The following is a 16,097-nucleotide window of genomic DNA, read 5'->3' as shown; positions in this document are numbered from 1 at the left end:
GTGATCACTGAGAAAGGAGGAAAAAAAAAACAATTGTCTGCCAAGCATTAATCCAATAGCAAAACACAAAGTACTATTTAGTATTTCTTACAATTTTCATTCGTGTTAATCTGGACGCTGAAAATGTAAAAGTAGGAGAGAGAAGAGGAGAGAGAAGAAATAGACGTATGCTGTTGGATGGGTTGATTTGTGCTAAGAGCATTTTATAAATAATTAAAAAAATCTATTTACTCAATTAAAATTACATTGAAATTTCTAATGATACAGCTAAATTAGGACTTCTCTGTGCAAAATATTACCCCAAAATATTCACCAAGGAGCAGTCAGGCAAGTATAACTGTGCTTAAACGTCCAGTGTGGCCACTACTTAATTGCTGCCTCGTTCATTTTTTAACCAAAGATACCACTGCCCTGGCTTCCTGTTCTATAGTGACCGAGGTTTCTGAATTCCTTGACCAAAGTTAACGTAAATGGCGCAGAGCAAATGTAACCACATCTTTCACCTCCTACAGCTTTTCTATTTCAGTGAATGGGTTTATTGGCTTGATGTATTTTATTTTTGCCACTTTAGCTGATAAAGCAGAAAAGTGTGGTTTTATTGTGTCTCCCATATGGCTCTAGCAAATGCTCAAAAATCGTAAAAGCTACCACTAAGCTGTAGAAGTTGGTGCTTCTGTTAATGCAACACTAGGCGTTAATTGAACACACCGGATCGATAGGTAATTCACTGCTGTAGATTCAGTATTTATTTGACATAATTCAGCACTGTAGGTGTACATTTAATGCAGAGTTATGACCACATAACTGGCATGGAGTGGAGCTGCCATTATAAACTTAAGCCGTGACCGTGAGCTTAAACTAGCACAATATTGGCTTAAGCGAGGAATGGTATTAAGTGCAAGTTGCAAGCACAATTCAGTGTCAGCACACAAAATGAAAAGAAAAGTTAAAAAAAAAAAAAGATGTGCTGGACCAAGGGCTAATTTATAAGCTGTAAAAGCTGCTAGACAATGAGGATAGAATCCGTATTGTCAAATTAAACCATATTTGTAGTGATTAATGTGATGATAATTATATCAAAGATTACTGATGCAGCAAATAAAGCCAATATACTTGCCTCTCTTTATATATTTATTACTTGCTTCTAAAGGTTCTTATATTTGTGTCTATGTCACATTTAACAGCAAAGTAAAATACTATTCAGTTTATATTTAGTATATATATATATATATATATATATATATATATATATATATATATATATACATGAAATTAAAAAATAATGGATTTAAAGTGTTTAAAGTGCTTGTGTTTAAAGGCAGTGGTACTCAGACACTTCCACTCAAGACAAATTTTGGACGCATGAACAACAGGCAGGTGATTGCATAATCTGAATGCTGAACCCAGAAAATCTTAAGCAGGTACTTATCCGATATCTGGCAATGCTTAAATTTCCCAGAGTAAATACTTGACATAATTTGAAACTGAATTTTCTCTAAATATGGCCCCAAATATTTAACTATGATTTACTACTACTGAATTACTGTAAGCATTAATTCAACACAGAGGGTGTTATATTACTGTAAAATTACTGAAGCACTCCAAGAGCTGGTTATTTCTGCATGGTAAGAGTTAATTAAGCACAGTAGGTGTTTATTCAGCACTAGGATATGGTACATTCATCCATTACCACTTTACCACTTCTCCAGAGATACCAATTCAAGACTAATGTAATGTTGCTGTGTAGCAGTTGCTAGACAATAGAAAATGCCAGTATCTTCTGCTGCCACACTGCAGTAAAGCAAATCAGCAGATTTACAGCTTGAGAATTTTTACTGCTCTGATGTTTTGGGTTTTTTTTTTAACTGTGCGTCAGCAAACGTTGAAGCCACCTGTGTAATCCTTACAGCTTCTGCGCTAAAGACCCATTGTTCTGCAAAGTTTCCAGTTTTCCCTATTATCCCTGTTCCTTATCCTAACACACCTCATCCAGAATATTATCCAAGTCTCTGCAGAGCACAGAACACTTGGAACAGTGCCTTACAGCCGTAATGATATGCCAGGGAAACCCACACTGGTCTGAAAAGCTTATTACAGTGTGCAGAGGTCTGTGAAACGTTTCTCTGAGCTAGTCTTGTCATAGTTAATGTGCATTAATATTATACTATATTAATATCAGCTCCAGCTAACAGGCTGAAGACGTATACATAGTTCTTCAGGATTTGCAGTGATCAGCTGACTCAATCCGGTTTGTGAAGTCAACCTTGTAGCACAGTGGCGACATTAAGATTAAAAAGAACAATCCACTTAGGCCAGAGCACTCATTACTGATAAAATGTCCGGCTTTGACTGCAATAAACCAGATACATGGCTGCTTAAGCCAATCTAGCTTAATGCACAATGGAACAACTTGTAAATACGCAGTATACACAATCTGAAAGAGTGTAATATAATTACAGCTGTTATTACATGCATCACAAGCTGTTCAAAATGCATTGAAATCATTTTTAGTGTGGATTATTGTAAAAAGAATAGAAAATTATTTATATATTTTTGTGTATTGTTTATATATGCAAATTATTTATTGTATATACTTATTATATATGCTAATTATTTGCACTGCAAAATGCACTTCTGGTTACATGCTAACTGTATTGCATTGCCTTGTACCCACATGTGCAGTAACAATAAAGTTGAATCTAATCTAATCTAATCTAATCTAAAATGCAACTGACCCAGTCCATGTTGCCAGATTGCAGCATATAAACTTTCTCTTTTTTTTTTTTTTACTAATGATTTTCTTGAAGAGGCTGCCTGGCTCGGTTGGTGAATCAACCAAATGGTGGCAATATGAAAAAAATAATAATAAAAATATTGCCATGTGGCCATTTTGATGCTGTAGAGCATTGTGGGTATTTGACCTCAGGACAGGTGGTGACTGGAACATGACCGGGTTGTGCAGCATCATTAACATTTTAACCTGCACCAGAACACCATCTTCCTGCCATATTGCACAGATTTAGCAATTAGCAATTAACTAATTGATATAAACAAACAAACAAATAAGGAATCAAATAAATATGTGAAAAATTACACATTTCCAAATCATTTTAAGCCATAAATGATAGAAATGATTTGCACTATGTATTATATTATAATATTATATATTATATTATATTATTAATGTAACCTGTGGCATAGATAATAGATTTTGTATTTAGATATTGCCTAAAACACTTTAAACATTTATCTCTAGCAAGAGAGGAAAACATATAAATAAATAAATAAATAAATAAATAAATAAACTTTAGGATGACTTTAGAATAGTTATCCAAGCAAATAACATCAATGAATTAATAATATTTTTATTTGTGACTCTGTCTCTCCAAGCTCCTCTTAGCGACATATACAACTTAAGATAAATTAAAATTTTTCATAACAGAACAATGTTAAATTCTTTAATCATTTTCGGGAGTGGGCGATTTCTTTTTGCAATTAAACACACATGCTTATAGTAATTTGTTCACTGTAATACATTTTTTCTTTTTATAGTCACAACGTATTCACAGGCACTAGAATCTACATATAATTTATGCATAAAGGTACACTATATGGTCAGATTTTTGTGGCCACCTGACCATCACACTAGCCCCCAACCCCCCCTTTTCTGTTAGAATAACTTCACTAGATTTTGGTTTGGGGATTTGGCCATTTAGCTACATTAGCCATGTCTTCATGGAGCTCACTTTGCACACAGGAAAATGGAACAAGTGTCCACAAAGTGTCCACAAACCTTAAGCCGTATAGACACTGCACCATTTTCTGTAAAAGGACATTTAACATTTATGAAAGAAGACTTCACATTGTCATTGCTTTAAGGTGAAGCTGTTTCTTTAAGTATTCTCTTGCTGGGAAAGGCTTTTGTACCTTTTTACTTTGAGCTTTTTCAGTTATCTGACAAGCTGCAGTTTTAAAAATTAATATTATTATCTTCAATAGAAAGACAGGCTGGAGACAGAATGTTATAGCTACTGTAAAATAATTGATTATAGGAATTAACTTGTCTCAAGGTCAATCCACTATAATAAACGCAGTTAAAAAAGTATGATTGACAAATATGGCCACATATATACTTGACACATGATCTACAACAGCAGGGTTCAGGTTCCACTACTCGAGACAGCTGTCGTTGCATTACAGTGTTAATTATAATATCAACAGCTCAACAATAAGCCTGTTAGGGTTAAACAATGCATTATACACTATACATCTAAAAGTATGTGAACCCCTGACCATCACCCCCATATGTGGAGCTTCCACAAATTGTTGTACAAGGGGAGTTTGAATGCAGTAGCAATGCAATTTTACTTCACAGGCCCAAACCTGTTCCAGCACGAAAATGCCTCTGTGCACATAATGAGCTCCATAAGCACATGGCTTGCCAGGGTTGGAGTGGAAGAACTCAAGTGGAGCCCTGACCTCAAGCTCTCAACACACATGCTGACTGTGTGCCAGGCCTGACATCAGTGCCTTGACCATATAGAAGATCATCCCAGATGGTAATTAAATTTAGGAGCTGATTCATTCTGTGTAATCATCTAATGTTTCTTTATAGCATTCTGCGCAATTTCCCTACAACCGATGCTGGTGCTATTACGCTAGTCATAAAAATAATCCTCCTTAAGGCATTTAGTAGCAAATGTTCACATCCATATTTGAAACCTTGAACTGATGTCTTTTTAGCTTTGAAAAACAAGAAGGCTTAGGTAGCCTATTTATAACAGCTACTTAAGCCACTACTTAGCAAGAATTAATACAATTTTATTAATAGAAATCACATTATATTCCCAAAATATGCCAATAGTCTACCATAAAATGAGTCAAAAGGTGTGTTTTTATTACACAACACACCTAAAGGACGCTAATTCTAAAAAAGTTTTGTATGAAAATGAACATGTGCAACCATTTGAATGAAGTAATTGTTTTAGAAATATGAAATTTATATCCATTTCAATTTCTTTTTTTTTTTGTGGGTTTAGCCAATAACTTTTTTTTTTTTCCATGAGTAATAAAAAAGTCTTAGCAGTAGACCATAACTCTTAAGCTGTATGTGAAAATAAGAGTGTAGCAAACTGAGAAGCAGGTTCATCAAGGTCTTTCTGGACCAAAATGGAAGTATAAAAGCATCTATAAAAGTAATGTTAATGTTAAATCATAGGGGGTAATACACTTGGATAAAATGGGACGACTTTTATAGAATATTTCAAGCCTTATTTTCTTTCCACTTCAGCCTGTTTTGGAACAAATGAGGGGGAAAAAAGTATGGTTTAAAAGTACGTAAATAAAGATGTGCTGTTCATCGATTTATTATCCTTACTCAAACAACTGTTGAGGTCTAATCCATCCAATCATGATCAGTGTGTGCATCTTGCTCATTTTCTTTTCTTTTCTTTTTTTTTTTCTTTAATATATATCTTGACCTACTGCACAGAAACCTGGACGTGTTCAATACTCATCAAGTAATAATATGAGTGGTATTTGAGTCATGTGTGAGAAAGGATCTGTCAACACTCCAGAGACAAAAATATGGGGACATGAGTGGGCAAGAGAAATGACAGAAGGATGTGAAAAATGACAAAGTGATGGTGGGAGTGGGATTGACGGTGGTCTTTGGCAGAAAAAAATCCACTAGCAGGTTTCCTGCAGCGTGTAGGTCATAGTTGAAGGACAGAAGGAAAAAAAAAATGTGTTTAGTAAAGAACAAATCTAGGCATCAGGCATGCCAAGACAGGAAGTGAAGACAACAAAAGGGGATAAGAATATCAAATCAGTTTTATACAACAGCACTGTTGAATTCATTAAATCGAATTGTTGATTCGTAAAATAGTGCAGGCTATAAATCAAATCACAGGTATATGTAATTGCGCTCATTATTTTTTTAATGCGTTATCATTTCCATAGTAACAATTTAATTCAAAGGTCTCTACTGCTAATAATAACATGGGTTATTTACCAATGAAAGTTGTTGAATGGTGCAGCTTTTTTGTTTACTTAACCTTTATGTAAGGTGTCTCCAGTTTCAGTTTTAAAAATTGGAAGTTTCCAGTCATGTAATTGCTAAGTAGGGAAAAAACAATCAATTTTGATGTGATAACTGCAACTTTATGCTTTATGTCCGTATCATCCACCTTGTTGTTAATCGCATTCACATTAACAGCATGCCCTGTCATGTTTCATTGCTAACATGCAATGCACATGCAAGATATTAGTACTATAATGATATTGACAAGCATCATGGTGAGAAGGGCATTAGCGAAATTAGCTGGGGTCCGTATATCCCACATGTGCATGTGTAAATGTTTAGAGTGATGATTCATGCAGAAAATAAGGACACTCGAAGGCAACATATGGTAAAGTAGCCTTTACATATTCACCTACACCTGCAAGGATGTTCTTTTGGGAATACATGGAATAGTTGAGCTTTATAGAAGAGTTATGAATAGAGTTTCAGAAAATTGCGGTGATTCAGCAATCATGGGGAAAATGGTTCTGAGACCAGAAGATATAAATATACTGTATATAAGGATGAGTATGATGATGGTTTACACAGTTACTATTATTTCCACTGATTATTATTGAATGATACTAAACTGCCTGGAGATGCTTCCTAACCTATTACAAGTATGCTAGGTCTCAGTAACAATCAAGCCAGCTCGAACTCAGAATTGCAACTTGCCATTCATGAAAAACTTGATATCACTAAACGCATATCACTCCGAGTTGGCTCAAACAAAGACGCAGGAGGTGATTGCCTTCTGTTGATTTCAGAAAGTGGCGTTTCTGAAGTGGAACAGTGACCATTCAATAAACATTTGGCCTGATGAAAATGGATTTGTAAATTTACATAAAGTTATTGGACCTTGTGATACCCGCCGAACAGAGATAAAGAATCCCAGACACGGAAAAACTGCAAATGCGAAACGACAGCACGTAGCTATGCATGACTACCTCCAAGCAGATACCAGATGTCACCATGATGGACTACGGAGTAGCACGAGGGGATGGATGCACTGTCTCTCCAAATAGACCTGTCTGTCACTGAGCTATAGTCTACTCAGCTACTCTCCTGAACACCTAAAACGTCTCTCTTAAGCAAATATCCAGTGTACACTCAATAATAAGACTTCACTTTGTTTTCTTTTCTCTTTTTTTTTGTGGGGTTCATTGCTTCTATTAAAGGTAAACTTTTGCAGAAATATACTCACACTTCTGGGAAGTCAAGTGTGAAAACTTGATTACATTGCCTCTCTGACTCCCATATCTAAAACGTTCATATCTACAAAACCTTATTATTTTGAAACATAGGTACCGCCAGTGTATTCAGAGATTTTATACAAGTCAACATTTACATTTAGCACAAATAGGGGAGTTATCAAGAACAGAAGTTACACTACAAAGAAATATGATCAGGGATCATATGGTAACAAACAATAACAGTGCTGACTGTTCATAATATTAGATAGGAGGCTAAAATCACTTATAAACACATCATTATTTGACAATAAAAATATTAAGGTGACAAGGTGTCATCTAAAGCATAATAGGAAAAATGTTGGGCAAATTTTTGACACACACATTTAAAAGCAGACAATTCATGCCTCATCCATGATTTTTTTTAATGGTTCAATGCCATAAAACCCATCCGGATTCTTGCTTTGAGGATGACTCTGACTACCAAACACTTTATACAGAAAATATTGTGTCGGTCCCCCCTTTCGCTGCCAAAACAGCCCTGACCCGTCCTGCACTGTGTATTCTGACACCTTTCTATCAGAACCAGCATTAACTTCTTCAGCAATTTGAGCAACAGTAGCTCGTCTGTTGGACCGGATCACACGGGCCAGCTTTCACTCCCCGCGTGCATCAATGAGACTTGGCCGGCCATGTCTCCGGTTCAACACTGTTCCTTCCTTGGACCACTTTTGATAGATACTGACCACTGCAGACCAGGAACACCCCACAAGAGCTGCAGTTTTGGAGATGCTCTGATCCGGTTCTCTAGCCATCAAAATTCGGCCCTTCGTCAAACTCGCTCAAATCCTTATGCTTACCCATTTTTCCTGCTTCTAATGCATCAACTTTGAGGACAAAATGTTCACTTTCTGCCTAATATATCCCACCCACTAACAGGTGCCATGATGAGGAGATACTCAGTCTTATTCACTCCACCTGTCAGTGCTCATAATATTATGCCTCATCTGTGTATGTATTTATTAAAAACCATTATTGGTGCTGTTGTGATTGATTCTGCAAGAGTCCAGCAGAATTCATCTTTCGTTTGGTTTGTTACATTTCATCCAAAATCAGCCATTTGAATTGTAACCAATTACAAGATCGAAGGCATGTTGATTTAACTAGTACATGAATCCTGGGACCAAATTGTTCATCAGCGGCCTCATAACGTCTGCATGTCATCTGCAAATTAACCCTCATCTACCTACGGATGTGCATGTTCTTGGTCTTGTGCCTAATCAGTCTCTGCTAATTCATTCTAGACTTCACTCTCATAATTGACTCTCCTATCAGCTCCAAAGTGAAATCTTCCTTTTTTTTTCATCTCGGAAATATTGAAAATCTCAGAGCTTATTTGTCTTATCTCTTATACGGTACATGCTTTTATTTCAAGCCTCTCAGATTACTGCAATTCCTTCCTTATTGGTCTCAGTTCTAAGTCTCAGCTCTTCATAACCGTCACAATGTTCAGAACTGAACTCACCAATACTCTAAACAACGTTCAATCTTTATTTGATTCCTATAGAAATTCTCCTCTACTTACACAGCCCATTAATAAGCCTTCAGATCTTCTATAAATGCATTGCTCACTTCCTTCTTCTCTACTAAACACTGCAAATGTTTTTTTTCCTTTCCAGTTTGATATCCTCCAACTGCCATATTTACATCATTCCCTCTTCAAAATACCAATTTTCTCAGCCATTTGAACTATTTTCCACATGATCTCTGATATTTGTTGTTTTATTGCTGGCTGCTAACCTATGCCTTCTCTCTGGCTTGTCTCATTATTGTAAAAGTTATAGTAGAGTGTCTTTAGGAAGTATAAAAGCACTATAAAAACTGACATCGATTATTTTTACCCTTTGTTTGAATAGCTCTGGATTTGACTCTTTAATAAATCATCATCTTGTTTTTTTATTTCTGGTCTTTGTTCCTGGTTTATGTGAGCAATTAACCCTTCCTTCCTTTATTATTATGGTTGGATTATTTTGTATATTATTATGCATTAACATATTCACCCAGAGCTACTTAGAGACTAAATGCCCCCTGATGTCCATATGTTGCACAATATAGGCTATTAAAGTCATTAGTTCATATCCTATGTAATGGCTAAACAAGGGAGTAAAATCCATGCAAAATGCTGCAAATTGTATTCATTAAAGTTTAAGGGTAAACTATATAATAAGTGCACATAGCTAGCTAGATTTCTGTAGTCTGTTTACAGTGAAATCACTTCTGCTGTTCTGCTTGGGGAAATTAAACAATTGCACATACAGAAGCTGTGATAAACACATGATCATCTTCAGCAACCACCTTCTCCTGGACAGGGTTGTAGTGGATCTGGAGCCTTTCCCAGGAACACTGGGTAAGAGGTGGGAATACACCCTAAAGGGGTTAGCAGTCCATTACAGGCACCATGCATGCGTACATTCACACCTAGAGGCAATTTACTCTACCCAAACCACCTATCAGCATGTTTTTGGAACGGGAGAGAAAACCAACAAATACAAAGGAAACCCACAGGAACACCGGAAGAACATGCACAGATCAGGACTGAACTAGGAACCATGCAGCCCATGGAGCTACATTCTGTGCCACTCTGCAGCCTAAAAAACATAGATTATATTTCACAGTTAGTGAAAAAATGATCCGTACCACTGCCCTTAACTCCTACTGGTACTTGCAGTACTGCTTTGCTTCTGATTTGCATAATGTTAAACTCTCACAAAGTTTCTGCCTCATTTGCCTTGCCCACTTTGCATCGCCTATGGTTGCATCATCTCCTGGCCACTTTGTTGCTGGTCTAAATTTCATCACAGGAAGCCATATCATACCCCATCCTCATAAAATCCTTCTCATATTGATTCCCACCATTTTGCATGTACTGTTCCATGCAACCTTTGCCATTGCCATATCTTCATCGACCTCAGAGTCATGTAAAGTAAGCGTAGCCAAAAACATTGACAGTTGCTTACAAAACTGTAGTTATCTCTCATATTTGAAGCAGGGATTTAATGCCTTACCAACAAACAATCCTCTTACTATTCATACAACAGCAGTTGAGATAATTGGCCTGCTTTTAGATAAGGAGTTTTTCAGGGCCTGCCACTCTTAACGGCGCCATGGCTTTGACCCTCTGCCATTAGGAGCAGTGCGAGTTAAACCCATGGCCATTAGCCACTAGCCATTTAAATTCTGCCTGTGCAAAACCAGGCTCAGCATGAAGGGCTGCTGAAGCGAGGAGTCGTGTTTACATAGCTGATTGTTTGGAGATCAGAGAGACAGGGGAAATGAGAGGAGAGCTGTAAATAAGAACAAGAAAGACAGGGAGGGAGTGTAGAAAGAACAGAGAGAAGGGAGAGTCTACAGTGCAGCGCATTAGGCAAGAGGCAGGTGGACTGAGCAGGAGGCGAGGAGAGAAGATGAGTTAAGTGGAGCCCTAAAGAGCAGAAAATGAAGATGATATTAGCAGTTTGAATACAAGGTCCGGAAAGTTTCGTGCATGTCTTGACCCTGTTGAAAAGTTTGTAGTGTTATGAGACATGCATGAGTCTAATATCCTAGCACATCTAAAATTACTACATGCAAACCATATCCTTATGCTACATACAGTATAATCACCAACCATATTCATGCAATTATTTAATCAAAACATGTGGCAGCAGCACAATGCATACAATCATGCAAATACAGGTCTGTAAGGCCCTCAGTTAATGTCAACAGCAAACACCAGAATGAGGAGAAATGTGATCTCTGTGACTTTGACCATGGCGGACTGGCTGGTTTGAGTATTTCAGAAACTGCTGATCTCCTGGGATTATTGCACAAGGCAGTCTCAAGAGTTTACCCAGAATGATGCAAAAACAAACACCCAGAAAGTAGCACTTCTGCAGGCTGAAACCCCTTGTTGATAAAAACAGGCCAGAACAGAATAAATGCACTGATTCAAGCTGATAGGATGCATACATTAACCACTCTTTTCAAATATGGGGAACTGAAATGCATGCCAGTGAGTAAATTGTGTCAAAATGTGGGACAGGTGGGCTACAAGAGCAGGAAGCCATATTGGCTTCTACTCCTGGCAGCCAAAAAAAACAGGAATTAGAGAACAAATTGGAATAGGTTTATTAAAAAATATATATAAAATGAAATACTAAAGGAACTACAAGGTTGTTTGGATAATAAATAGCCCTTAACTCCTTAAATGTCTTTATATTGCCACAGAGAATTACTCAGGTGGAATGCTCTACACAGATTTAAGGGTCTACCTAGAGGGATAAAGGAAATAATCTCTGTTATTTAATCTTTTTTAAGCAAGTATATTGGGGTTCCTTTTCTACCCAAATGCTAAGACAAGCTGATCAAGCTTATTAAAATTTTCACTCTAATCTGTAGTCATTTCTAACCTACCCACTAGCTTAGTGATTCAATAATTCTCAGTGACAGTGAAAAAGAATGCACATGTGATTAACACATCAGGCCAGGACTTCATGAAGGGAAAGCCTTTTGATTTGCTGTAACCGAATCTGAGAAAACACCAGGGAAATGGCCACCGATAGTGAGCAGATGTGGAGGCACAAAAAATGTTGGTAAAATGAGGCATTTTTTCCCCCGATCCATTCTTACTAAGAGTTGTGCTTCAGCTCCAGTGGTAATACAGCAAAAAATTTCTTAATGACATACAAATTGTTATCCATATATCCCATATAGCTCATAAAGCTATCCGATTGTGTTAGCAGTCAAGATTGGCTATACAGTATACTGTAAATATACCTGTATCCTATCATGTTAGCATTAGCAGTAAAGAATATGTCCTAAAATATGACCTTTTTTTCTGTATAGTTAATAAACAAATTCACAGCTTGACAGGATCACCTCTTGAATTTTAACAGTAACAAGTGGTAAAGAATCATTTTCTCAGAACATGAAAAAATCATAATTCTGTTTGAAGTGTATTACTTCAAAGGTATTTATGTGTAAGCAAACCCTTCAGGAATTAAAGCAAGGTTTTCTGGATTGGCAAGCATTACTTTAAAATTTAAGAAACTAGTAATAATATATTTTGAAAATTTCTTGAAAGAAAGAGGACATTTCAGTTTAACCTATAGAGCCTAGTGCAGGGAAGTTTAACTAACAAAACTAATTCAGCTTAAGGTGTAGAATGTGTAGTCCTGTAACTGTGGGATAAAACACTGGCTTAAACGAAGTCTTCCTCATGCATACCTCCTTACTAGGTTTGCAATTCCGAATGAATTAATTATTGTAAAAAAAAAAATAATAATAATAATAATAACCTCCAATATTTGTAGGCGATGATGAACATCTAATATTTAGCTTATTAAAATAAATTTGGAAACTGTATTTTCAGCTTGACACGTTAAAAGGATTCTTAAGTTGTAATTTTCTTTTAATTGAGATAGCAGTGGGAATTTGTTCATTATTGCATGGTACTGTATGTGGTTATGGGTTGTACATCTAAAACCACTGGTCACTTTATCAAAGCCTTTAACCTTCTGTTGTTTTGCTTCAATCATATTGCCTTTGAAAACTGATCTGATCCATCAGATCTAATCCACTGACAAAAGCTTCTACTTGGTCTTGATTAGAAACATTTCAACCCCTGAGCAATATTGAGCATTGCAGTATACATCCTCAATGGAACCCTTTGGCTATAGTTAATGGTTCTTGGATTCCTAACCGGATTCCATCTTAAGGATAACCCAAAGAACTTTAAGCACTTACAGATTTGACTTTTCTTCAAAACTGAACTGCATCGGCAAATTAGATTTCTCTATGATTTAACATGATTGTTAAATGTTTAAATCAGATTTCACAAAAACATATAAGGATAATTAACAAATAAAGGTTAATTTTCATAAAATGGTTTGAGTTTAAGCCTTTCTTACAAATTATTTGTATTCTAAGTCATACAAATTTACCATGAGATCTGGTTCCATAAACGCATTACCTTTTACACTGTAATTAACACAATTTTCCCACCTTCTGTTTGTCTATCACGCCCAAACGTGAATGCACACAGATGCATACACCCACATTACCGACTCTTAACAATCCAAGACCTTGGCATGGTTACATAGACAGGCAATACTGGAGAATTCTGAAGACTGTTGTGCCTCAGGGTCAGACCATTCTCTATAATAGACTCTCGCTTTCAAATTCCCAGTGTGCTGACAGACGGGACAAGTCAGGCTGAGGGACATGACATGCTGTGGGTGTGTGTGGGTGTGTGTATGTGTGTGTGTGTGTGTGTGTATGTGTGTGTGCATGTGTGAGTGAGAGAGAGAGAGAGAGAGAGAGAGAGAGAGAGCAGTGAGAGGGCCTCACTTTCATGTAGGAAAGAGAGAGAATGAAGCCAAATACTGCCTAGGGTGCCAAAAAGAGGACAGTGTCTACACAAAATGTTTTTTTTTTTCTCTACCAGAAATCCTGAAATACTTTCTTCTCTAAACCTGACACCACACATAGAGACATATAATCACACACTGGGCATCTGACAATGAGCAAAGTCACATCTAGGGTACGTCTATGGACAGGGATGGATGTTATGTTATCAGCTGGGTGTGGCACACACATTTCTTCACTTAAAATCCAGACCACACAATAGAGACATGCCCAGATCAGTGGTGTTGAGGGTATTTCATACTGTGCACTTACAAATATAAACTGATGTTTCTATCGTTATGTGCAATCAGTCAATATTTAGCAGGGAAGCTGAGCAGCAGTGTCTCAGTCACAGAGCTGTCAGGCTCCTGAGAGTGGAACTAATTGGTGGTTGTTTGCAGCACATCACACGTGTAAACTCTGTCAAATTTCTGCCAGGTATGACCTTCCAAATGTCATCTCTGCTAACCATGTTGCATGTCAGAGCACAATTGTTTTATAAGCAATCTATGACACTAAGCAATGCTGGCAAAGCAATGCATAGTGAATTCGAACACTAAAGGGATCTCCGTTTGTATCGTTTATAAATGGCCACAGCCAGCAAAATGCATTAGCACTCTTCCAATCTCAGCAGTGTTACTTAATGCTCCGGGGAATGCATGAATGGGAACCTAGGAGGTCCAGGATCGTGCTTAAAGGGGCATGTTGGTAAATCTAATTGTGTCGAAGGGGATGCTGTCCATGGTGCTGGATCCTATTAACTTATAGAGACTGCACAGGACCGAAAGGTGACAGGGTTGTATAGATAAATCAGTGGTGTAGTCGTTATCATAAACCATGACTAGAGGACCATGAATAAAACATAAACATCAGCAAATGACAGTAAATTCACCGATAGAGCTTTTTAACATATTCATTTATCAGCTCTCCATTATAGGTTCTATATATAGATACGCACACAATAAGCCGCCAAAAATCCACATGCACTCACTCATTCCCGAGGGTACTGACCAAGTGAAATAACCCGCGTCTGACAGAAATAAAAGAAAAGGAAAGCAACAATCTTGGATTTTACCTTAATTTCGGCTTCTCTTGGTTTCTGAGCTCTTGCGCTTAACTTCGACTCCGTCCAACACACCGAGATGCGCTTCGAGAAACACCGGTTTTCTTTTATTTGCACCAAGTCCAGCACTTACATCCAAACACACACACACATCCGCAAACATACATACACACATAAAAACCAAGCTGCTTATAGAAGAAGCCCAAAGCGAGGAGTGTTTTCCCGAAGTGGAGACGCGCTCCGAGTCATTGCGCCCGCGCTCGGCTCATGTAACGCTGCCCCGATGTCCTTGGCAAAGTATCCACATCTACATTCATCAAGCCTCTGAGAACGGATAACGCCTCCTAAGCGATGTAGTCCGCTGTAAAGGCATCCGTGCACGCCAGAGGGATAAGGGCGGAGACGGGATAGAGGCGAGGAACAGACGCATACAACAGGGTGGACGGGTTATATGTATTTTTTTCTCTCCCTTTTTTATTTATTTATTTTTTATTTTTTCCCCATTTTAAAATTAAGCGATGGTCACGAGATTCTCCGAATCAGATCGGGTCCGAAACCTGGAGGAAATGTCCCTGTGATAAGAGAGTAGAGCTGGCTAGAGAGAAGCTGTCCTGCAACTGAAATCTGAATTGGTCACGCTTCCTCCTCCCGACGCCGGTGTGTGTGTGTGTGTTGTGTGTGTGTGTGTGTGTGTGTGAGAGAGAGAGAGAGAGAGAGAGAGATCCTCCTGTGAGTTTTATTTAGAAGACCTGCACTAGATAGATAGATAGATAGATAGATAGATAGATAGATAGATAGATAGATAGATAGATAGATAGATAGATAGAGAAGGAAAGGAAAGGAAAGGAAAGGAAAGGAAAGGAAAGGAAAGGAAAGGAATGGAAAGGAAAGGAAAGGAAAGGAAAGGAAAGGAAAGGAAAGGAAAGGAAAGGGGGAAGACAGGGCATGTGCGCTGAAAGAGGTGGTGTATTTGAATTTAAATTAGTGCAAATATAGTGCGTGAACTGAATAGATCCTTGATTTAAAACGTGACTTGCATTCTTATTTTTATCCTCCCAGTGAGACATTTGATTAAACTGATAGATGACAGGGTCAATACCTGTGTCATTTTTGTCAGGATAGAATTACTAACTGTAACCCTGCTGTTGCTATGCACAATTTTTAATTCTGCCTCTGGACATCACTGGTTAGAGGTGGTCCTTTGGTGGCCCCTTTACACTCCTGGGCAGGGAAGAGGGTGGTACCGTCAAGCATGATCAATCATCATCCATTTGGAGCCAGCTTCTTGGAATTTCAAATGGTATTTCAAAGGATTGTAAGAAAACATTAACCCCTTTAC

General features: G+C 37.6%; 1 protein-coding gene across 1 annotated transcript in view; it reads right to left on the bottom strand.

Annotated features, from left to right (window-relative positions):
• Window positions 1–15,403, bottom strand: part of si:cabz01090165.1 (uncharacterized protein LOC100333421 homolog) — a 157,910-nt gene extending 142,507 nt beyond the window's left edge. The window contains exon 1 of the mRNA XM_058388505.1: window positions 14,771–15,403. The gene's annotated coding sequence lies outside the window, so the exon portion shown is untranslated. The remainder of the gene's footprint in view (window positions 1–14,770) is intronic.
• Between the last annotated feature and the right edge of the window lie 694 nt (window positions 15,404–16,097).

The sequence above is a fragment of the Hemibagrus wyckioides genome, linkage group LG04 (assembly GCF_019097595.1).
Source record: "Hemibagrus wyckioides isolate EC202008001 linkage group LG04, SWU_Hwy_1.0, whole genome shotgun sequence".
In the NCBI taxonomy this organism is placed as follows: Eukaryota; Metazoa; Chordata; class Actinopteri; order Siluriformes; family Bagridae; genus Hemibagrus; species Hemibagrus wyckioides.
Note: the sequence above shows the minus strand (reverse complement) of the source record. Positions and strands in the feature narration are given on the sequence as shown.